This window comes from Arachis duranensis, chromosome 9 (genome assembly GCF_000817695.3).
Source record: "Arachis duranensis cultivar V14167 chromosome 9, aradu.V14167.gnm2.J7QH, whole genome shotgun sequence".
Classification (NCBI taxonomy): Eukaryota; Viridiplantae; Streptophyta; class Magnoliopsida; order Fabales; family Fabaceae; genus Arachis; species Arachis duranensis.
The window spans coordinates 38,313,791-38,323,708 of NC_029780.3; the positions used below are offsets into that span (position 1 = coordinate 38,313,791).

A 9,918-nucleotide genomic window follows, 5' to 3' on the forward strand; every position below is an offset into this window, starting at 1 on the left:
TAATTTTACTTATAATTTTCGAACTTCATTGGCTAATTTATTTAGTTGCTTTATTTTATTTCTTTTACATAGGTTACCTCATTGGAAATTCTCTGCACTCTGACGTAGAAATTCCCACTTTTGTCTTATTTTCTGTCTGTTTATGAGCAGGAATAGGGAAAAAGAACCTCTTATAGATTTTGATCCCGAACTTGAAAGGAATTTGAGACGGCGTTTGCAACAAGCTAGACTTTACAAGGCTAGTGAAAATCTGAGTGGAACTCCTGAAAGGGAAGTTGCAGAGTCCACCATGGATCAGAATGGTGATGTGAATACCAATATGGTAAATCTGAATGAGAATGAGCAACCTAGAAGAGTGCTTGGCTCATACACTACTCCCAATGCAGATCTTTATGGAAAAAGCATTATGATGCCTCCTATAGCTACAAACAATTTTGAACTGAAGCCTCAGCTGGTCACTCTTGTGCAACAAAATTTCCAGTATCATGGACTTCCTCATGAAGACCCAAATTAATTTATTTCTAATTTTTTGCAGATTTCTGATACTGTGAAGACTAACAAAGTGAATCCTTAGGTATACAAACTCATGCTATTCCCATTTGTTGTGAGGGATAGAGCAAAGTTGTGGTTAGATTCTCAACCCAAGGAGAGTGTGGATACTTGGGATAAGGTGGTCACTGGATTTCTGACTAAATTTTTCCCACCATAAAAGCTGACTAAGCTAAGGGTGGATGTCCAGACTTTCAGACAGAAAGATGGTGAGACCCTTTATGAAGCCTGGGAGAGATTCAAGCTACTGACTAGGCAATGCCCTCGGGACATGTTCTCTAGATGCACTTAGCAGGATATCTTTTATGAGGGATTGTGTGAAATGTCCAAAATGTGTTTGGATAATTCTGCTGGTGGTTGACTGCACATGAAGAAGACACCAGAGGAGACTAATGAACTTATTGAATTTGTTGCTAACAACCAATATTTATACTCAACTAACAGGAATCCTGTGAACTTTAGGACTCCTCAGAAGAAGAGTGTCATGGAAGTGGAAGCTTTTGATGCTCTTCTTGCTCAAAATAAAATTTTGTCTCAGCAGATGAATTTTCTTACTCAACAATTTAGTGGGATGCAGGTTTCAGCTGTCAACACTCAAACTGCACCTCAAGAGGCCCCTTATGACATGATTGGTAGTTCTATGCAAGGTGAGAACTATGATTATGCTCAATCTTCTACTGAACATGTCAATTACATGGGGAATGCTCCTAGAAACCCCAATAATGATCCATACTCTAAGACATACAATCAGGGGTGGAGAAATCACCCAAATTTTGGGTGGAGGGAGCAACGTTAGATATCACATAATTTTAGTAATAATTCTTAAGGCAGTTTTCAGTAGAACAACTAAAATAACTGCCAGTTCTAGTCTCATCAACAACAACCACCTCAGCAGACAAATTCTCAACCCTAGAAGAACACTGATTGGGAAGTACTATTGAATAATTTTATGCAGGAAACTAGAGCCTCCATCAGGAACTTGGAGGTGCAAGTAGGCCAGTTGAGTAAGCAAATACCTGAGAGGCCTCCAAGTACATTTCTTGGTGATACACTGGTGAACCCAAGAGAAGACTGCAAGGCCATCCAATTAAGAAGTGGTAAAGTAGCTGGTTCTAAAACTAAGGTCAATGAAGAGCTAGATGAAAAAGAAGCTCCAGAGGAGATGAAAAAAGAGGTGGAGCAAGTCCCTCCTAAGCGTGCAGATAATCCATTCCCAGTCTCTCTCGACACTCATCCTACATTGCCAAAGGCTCTTGAGTACAAGCCTAAAATTCCATATCCTCAGAGGCTTCAGAAGGCTTCCAAGGACAAACAATTTTATAGATTTTTAGAAGTCTTCAAGAAGCTATAGATCAACATTCCTTTTGTTAAGGGTCTTGAGCAAATGCCTCTTTATGCTAAATTCATGAAAGAACTGTTGACTAACAAGAGGAATTAGAAGGAACAAGAGACAGTGGTGTTAAATAAGGAATATAGTGCTATTATTCAACATAACCTCCCTGAGAATATGCAGGATCCAGGGAGCTTTGTAATTCCTTGCTCCATTGGAGATGTTACTATTCAGAGAGCCTTGTGTGATTTTGGAGCTAGCATCAATCTCATGCCACTTTCAGTTATGAAAAAGCTCCACATTGAGGAGGCAAAACCCACCTGTATTTCTCTTCAACTTGCTGATCTTTCTATTAAATTTCCTGTGGGGGTTGTTGAGGATTTACTTGTGAAAGTAGGGCCATTTATTTTTCCTGCTAGAGCTCTGATTGATGTGCAAAGGGTGAATTAACCCTCAGGGTCAATAAAGAACAGGTGGTCCTTAATGTATTGAAGCCCTCAAACATCCTAATGATTCTGAAGGTTGTCTGAGAGTTGATGTTGTTGAATCACTTGTTCAAGAGGTACTAGAAACTGAGGTACTTGATGATATTCTGGATCCTCTCTCTGAGTATGAACTACTTGAGATCGATGATTCACCACCCCAGAAGAACCTGGTGAACACGCCTGAGGTGGAGGAAGAAGTTCCCAAGCTTGAGCTAAAGCCTTTGCCTCCTTCTCTGAAATATGTGTTCTAAGGTGAAAATGATTCATATCCGGTGATTATTAGCTCTTCCTTGAAGCCTAGTGAGGAAGAGGCGCTTATTACAGTGCTTAGGAGCCATAAAATAGCTCTTGGGTGGACCATTGGTGATTTAAAGGGGATTAGTCCAACCAAGTGTATGCACAAGATCCTTCATGAAGATGATGCTAAACTGGTTGTGTGATGAGCGAATAATTTATACGCTTTTTGGCATCGTTTTTACATAGTTTTCAGTATGATTTAGTTAGTCTTTAGTATATTTTTATTAGTTTTTAAGAAAAATTCATATTTCTGGACTTTACTATGAGTTTTTGTGTTTTTTTGTGATTTCAGGTATTTTCTGGCTGAAATTGAGGGACCTAAGCGAAAATCTTATTCAGAGGCTGAAGAAGGACTGCTGATTCTGTTGGATTCTGACCTCCCTGCACTCGAAATGGATTTTTTGGAGCTACAGAGGACCAACTGGCGCGCTTTTAATTGCGTTGGAAAATAGACATCCAGGGCTTTCCAGTAATATATAATAGTCCATAATTTGTTCGAGTTTAGACGACGCAAACTGGAGTTCAACGCCATCTTTCTGCCCTATTCTGGCGTTAAACGCCAGAAACAAGTTGCAAGCTAGAGTCAAAAGCTAGAAACAAGTTACAAAGTGACGGTTAACTCCAAGGAAGACCTCTACACGTGAAAGCTTCAATGCTCAGCCCAAGCACACACCAAGTGGGCCCGGAAGTGGATTTCTGCATCATTTACTTATTTCTGTAAACCATAGTAACTAGTTTAGTATAAATAGAACATTTTACTATTGTATCAGGGATCTTTGATCAGTTTTATGCGATCTTAGACTTTTATGGGGGCTGGCCATTTGGCCATGCCTGGACCATTATCACTTATGTATTTTCAATGGTGGAGTTTCTACACACCATAGATTAAGGTGTGGAGCTCTACTGTTCCTCGAGTATTAATGCAAAGTACTATTGTTCTTCTATTCAATTCATGCTTATTCTTATTCTAAGATATTCATTCGTACTTCAACCTGATGAATGTGATCATCCGTGACACTCATCACCATTCTCACCTACGAACGCGTGCCTGACAAACACTTCCGTTCTACCTGTGAAAGCTAAAGTGTGTATCTCTTGGATTCCTGGTCCACGACGCATGGTTGCCTCTTTTGACAACAGAGCCTTCCATTCTGTGAGATCAGAGTTTTCATGGTATAACCTAGGATCAATTGGTAGCATTCTTGAGATCCGGAAAGTCTAAACCTTGTCTGTGGTATTCCGAGTAGGATCTGGGATGGGATGACTGTGACGAGCTTCAAACTCGCGACTGTAGGGCGTGGTGACAGACGCAAAAGGATAGTAAATCCTATTCCTACACGATCGAGAACCAACAGCTGATTAGCCATGCGGGAAACCGTAGAGGACCATTTTCACTGAAAGGACGGGAAGTAGCCATTGACAACGGTGACACCTAACATACAGCTTGCCATAGAAAGGAGTATGAAGGATTGGATGAAGGTAATAGGAAAGCAAAGATTCAGAAGGAACAACGCATCTCCATACGCTTATCTGAAATTCCCACCAATGAATTGCATAAGTATCTCTATCTTTTATTTTATGTTTTATTTATCTTTTAAATTATTAAAACTCCATAACCATTTGAATTCGCCTGACTGAGATTTGCAAGATGACCATAGCTTGCTTCAAGCCAACAATCTCCGTGGGATCGACCCTTACTCACGTAAGGATTATTATTTGGACGACCCAGTGCACTTGCTGGTTAGTTGTGCGAAGTTGTGAAAAAGAGTGATATTACAATTGTGCGTACCAAGTTGTTGGCGCCATTGAGATCACAATTTCGTGCACCAAGTTTTTGGCGCCGTTGCCGGGGATAGTTCGAGTTTGGACAACTGACGGTTCATCTTATTGCTCAGATTAGGTAATTTTCTTTTTGTTTCAACCTTTATTTTCTTTTCAAAAAGTTTTCAAAAATCTTTCAAAATTTTTTTTCATTTTTTTCGTTTTTCTAAAATTAATTTTTGAAAAATCCAAAAAAATTTATAAAATCATAAAATCAAAAATATTTTGTGTTTCTTGTTTGAGTCTAGAGTCAAGTTTTAAGTAATTGCATCTTTTTAATTTTCAAAAATTTTTTTCGAAAATTCATGCATGTGTTCTTCATGATCTTTAAGTTGTTCTTGGTAAGTCTTCTTGTTTGATCTTCATATTTTCTTGTTTTGTGTCCTTTGTTGTTTTTCATATGCATTTTTTAATTATTAGAGTCTAAACATAAAAAATTTCTAAGTTTGGTGTCTTGCATATTTTTCTTGTCTTGAAAATTTTTCAAAAATAAGTTCTTGGTATTCATCATGATCTTCAAAGTGTTCTTGGTGTTCATCTTGACATTCATAGTGTTCTTCCATGCATCATTTGTTTTGATCCAAAATTTTTATGTCTTGAGTCATCTTGTTGTTTTTCTCTCTCAACATTAAAATTTAAAAATAAAAAAATATATTTTTCTTATTTTACTCATAATTTTCGAAATCTTTGGGTTGACTTAGTCAAAATTTTTTAAAATAAGTTGTTTCTTGTTAGTCAAGTCAAGATTTCAATTTTAAAAAAAATCTTATCCTTTCAAATCTTTTTCAAAAATCAAATCTTTTTCATTTTTTTCCTAATATTTTCAAAAATTTTAAAATTGATTTTCAAAATCTTTTTCTTAATTTCATTTCAAAATTTCAAAAACTTTACTAACAATTAATGTGATTGATTCAAAAATTTGAAGTTTGTTACTTTCTTGTTAAGAAAGGATGAATCTTTAAATTCTAGAATCATATCTTTTAATTTCTTGTTAGTCAAGTAATCAATTGTGATTTTAAAAATCAAATCTTTTTAATTTCCTTTTCAAATCTTTTTCAAAATAAATTTCAATCATAACTTTTTATTAAATCTTTTTCAAATCATATCTTTTTCAAACTTTGATTTCAAAAATCTTTTCTAACTTCCTATCTTTTCAAAATTGATTTTCAAATCTTTTTCAACTAACTAATTGACTTTTTTGTTTGTTTTACTATTTCTTATCTTTTTCAAAACCAACTAACTACTTTTCTCTCTCTAATTTTCGAAAATTCCTCACCTTTTTTCAAACTTCTTTTTAATTAACTAATTGTTTAAAATTTTAATTTTAATTTTATTTCTTCTCTTAATTTTCAAATTCTAACTTAAAATTAAAATAAAAACAAAAATAATTTCCTTTTATTAAAATTAATTCTTGAAAACTCCTCTCTCTCGCATCTCCTTCTATTTATTTATTTATTTACTAACACTTCTTTTCATCTTAAAATTTGAACCCTCTCTTCCTCTCTGTGTTCGAATTTTTCTCTTCTCCTTCTTCTATTCTTTTCTTCTTTTACTCACATAAAGGAATCTCTATACTGTGACATAGAGGATTCCTCTTCTTTTTGTTCTCTTCTTTTTCATATGAGCAGGAGCAAGGACAAGGACATTCTTGTTGAAGCAGATCCTGAACCTGAAAGGACTCTGAAGAAGAAGCTAAGAGAAGTTAAAGCACAACAATCCAGAGAAAACCTTACAAAGAATCTTGGAAAAGAAAGAGACATGGCTGAACCCAACAACAATGCAAGAAAGATGCTTGGTGACTTTATTGCACCAAATTCCAACTTAAATGGAAGAAGCATCTCAATCCCTGCCATTAGAGAAAACAACTTTGAGCTAAAGCCTCAATTAGTTTGTCTGATGCAACAGAATTGCAAGTTTCATGGACTTCCATCAGAAGATCCTTTTCAGTTCTTAACTGAATTCTTGCAGATCTGTGATACTGTTAAGACCAATGGAGTTGATCCCGAGGTCTATAAGCTTATCCTTTTCCCTTTTGCTGTAAAAGATAGAGCTAGAACATGGTTGGACTCTCAACCTAGAGATAGCCTGAACTCTTGGGATAAGCTGGTCATGACTTTCTTAGCCAAGTTCTTTCCTCCTCAAAAGCTGAGCAAGCTTAGAGTGGATGTTCAAACCTTCAGACAGAAAGAAGGTGAATCCCTCTATAAAGCTTGGGAGAGATACAAGCAACTGACCAAAAAGTGTCATTCTGACATGCTTTCAGAATAGACCATCCTGGATATATTCTATGATGGTCTGTCTGAATTGTCTAAGATGTCATTGGACCATTCTACAAGTGGATCCATTCACCTGAAGAAAACACCTACAGAAGCTCAGGAACTCATTGACATGGTTGCAAATAACCAGTTTATGTACACCTTTGAAAGGAATTCTGTTAGTAATGGGACACCTCAGAGGAAGGGAGTTCTTGAAATTGATGCTCTAAATGCCATATTGGCTCAGAATAAAATGTTGACTCAGCAAGTCAATATGATTTTTCAGAGTCTGAATGGATTGCAAAATGCATCCAACAGTACTAAAGAAGCATCTTCTGAAGAAGAAGCTTATGATCTTGAGAACCCTGCAATAGCAGAGGTGAATTACCTGGGTGAAGGCTATAGAAGCACCTATGATCCTTCATGGAGAAATCATCCAAATTTCTCATGGAAGGATCAACAAAAGCCCCAACAAGGCTTTAATAATGGTGGAAGAAACAGGTTTAGCAATAGCAAGCCTTTTCCATCATCCTCTCATCAACAAACAGAGAATTCTGAGCAAAGCCCCTCTAGCTTAGCAAACATAGTCTCTGATCTATCTAAGGCCACTCTAAGTTTCATGAATGAAATAAGGTCCTCCATTAAAAATTTGGAGGCACAAGTGGGCCAGCTGGGTAAAAGAGTCACTGAAACTCCTCCTAGTACTCTCCCAAGCAATACAGAAGAAAATCCAAAAAGAGAATGCAAGGCCATAACCTTACATAGTGTGGCCGAATGCACAGAAGAGGAGGAGGACGTGAATCCTAGTGAAGAAGACCTCATGGGACGTCCTCTGGACAAAAAGGAGTTCCCAATTGAGGAACCTAAGGAATATGAGGCTCACCTATACACCATAGAGATTCTATTGAACCTCTTTTTACCATTCATGAGCTCTGATGACTATTCATCTTCTGAAAAAGATGAAGACATTGTTGAAGGGCAAGTTGCCTAGTATTTAGGAGCAATCATGAAGTTGAATGCCAAGCTATTTGGTAATGAGACTTGGGAGGATGAGCCTCCATTGCTCATTAATGAATTGAATACCTGGGTTCAGCACACTTTACCTCAAAAGAAATAGGATCCTGGTAAATTCTTAATTCCCTGTACCATAGGCACCATGACCTTTGAGAAGGGTCTGTGTGACCTGGGGTCAAGCATAAACTTAATGCCACTCTCTGTAATGGAGAAACTCGGAATCTTTGAGGTACAGGCTGCCAAATTCTCATTAGAGATGACAGACAAATCCATGAAAAAGGCTTATGGACAGGTAGAGGACGTGCTAGTAAAGGTCAAAGGCCTTTACATCCATAATGATTTCATAATCCTAGACACTGGATAGGATGAGGATGAATCCATCATCCTTGGAAGACCCTTCCTAGCCACAGCAAAACTGGTGATTAATGTGGACAGAGGAGAGTTGATCCTTCAATTGAATGAGGACTACCTTGTGTTTAAAACTCAAAGATCTCCCTCTGTAACCATTGAGAGGAAGCAAGAAAAGCTTCTCTTAATGCAGAGTCAAACAAAGCCCCCACATTCAAACTCTAAGTTTGGTGTTGGGAGGCCACAACCAAACTCTAAGTTTGGTGTTAAACCACGACATTCAAACTCTAAGTTTGGTATTGGGAGGCCCCAACAATGCTCTGAACATCTGTGAAGCTCCATGAGAGCTCACTGTCAAGCTATTGACATTAAAAAAGCACTTATTGGGAGGCAACCTAATTTTATTTATTTATGTTATTTCCTTTTTTTAGGTTGATGATCATGTGGAGTCACAAAAACAACTGCAAAAATCAAAGAAAAATAAAAAATAGCATTAAAAATAGCACACCCTGGAGGAGCAACTTACTAGCGTTAAACGCCAGAAAGAAGCAACAAGCTGGCGTTAAACACCAGAAACAGGTTGCAGCCTGGCGTTTAACGCCAGGAAAGGAATAAAAGCTGGCGTTTAATGCCAGAAACAAGCAGAGTCTGGCGTTAAACGCCAGGATTGCACAATAAGGGCATTTTGCACGCCTAAAAGGAGCAGGGATGAAATCCTTGACCCCTCAGGATCTGTGAACCCCACAGGATCCCCACCTACCTACCTCTCTCTCTCACTCACCAATCAAATCATATCCTCTTTCCTATATTCTCTTCATCAATCACCTCCAAACCCTTCCCTCACCCCTATATAAACCCCTCATTACTCCTTCATATTCCTACAACACAAACACCTTTCCCCCTCTTGGCCGAACCACCTATCACCCTCCATCTCCTCCTTTTTCTTCTTCTTCCCCTTCTTTCTTTCTTCTTTTGCTCGAGGACGAGTAAACCTTTTAAGTTTGGTGTGGTAAAAGCATTGCTATTTGTTTTTCCATAACCATTTATGGCACCTAAGGTCGGAGAAACCTCTAGAAAGAGGAAAGGAAAGACAAAAGATTTCACCTCCGAGTCATAGGAGATGGAGAGATTCATCTCAAATGTCCACCAAGACCACTTCTATGAAGTTGTGGCCAAGAAAAAGGTGATCCCTATGTAATTCAGCTGGAATTGTCATAGAGGAAGATATTCTCATTGAAGAGGATAAGCCCATCACCAAAAAGAGGATGGAGCAAACAAGAGAGCCCACTCATGGACCTCAACAAGAGCATGAGGAATTTCCTCATCAAGAAATCCCTGAGATGCCTCAAGGGATGTGATGAGCGGATAATTTGTACGCTTTTTGGCATTGTTTTTAGTATGTTTTTAGTATGATCTAGTTAGTTTTTAGTATATTTTTATTAGTTTTTAGTTAAAATTCACTTTTCTGGACTTTACTATGAGTTTGTGTGTTTTTCTGTGATTTCAGGTATTTTCTGGCTGAAATTGAAGGACCTGAGCAAAAATCTGATTCAGAGACTAAAAAGGACTGCAGATGCTGTTGGATTCTGACCTCCCTGCACTCGAAGTGGATTTTCTGGAGCTACAGATACCCAATTGGCGCGCTCTCAACGGCGTTGGAAAGTAGACATCCTGGGCTTTCCAGCAATATATGATAGTCCATACTTTGCCCAAGATTTGATGGCCCAAACCGGCGTTCAAAGTCACCCTCAGAAATCCCAGCGTTAAACGCCGGAACTGGCACCAAAACGGGAGTTAAACGCCCAAACTGGCATAAAAG

The 9,918-nt window shown here is 37.9% G+C and overlaps 1 non-coding gene across 1 annotated transcript; it reads right to left on the bottom strand.

Annotated features, from left to right (window-relative positions):
* Positions 1-719: 719 nt before the first annotated feature.
* Positions 720-825, bottom strand: LOC127742028 (small nucleolar RNA R71). The gene has a single exon (XR_008003215.1). It is a non-coding gene; the product is annotated as a small nucleolar RNA R71 (small nucleolar RNA).
* Between the last annotated feature and the right edge of the window lie 9,093 nt (positions 826-9,918).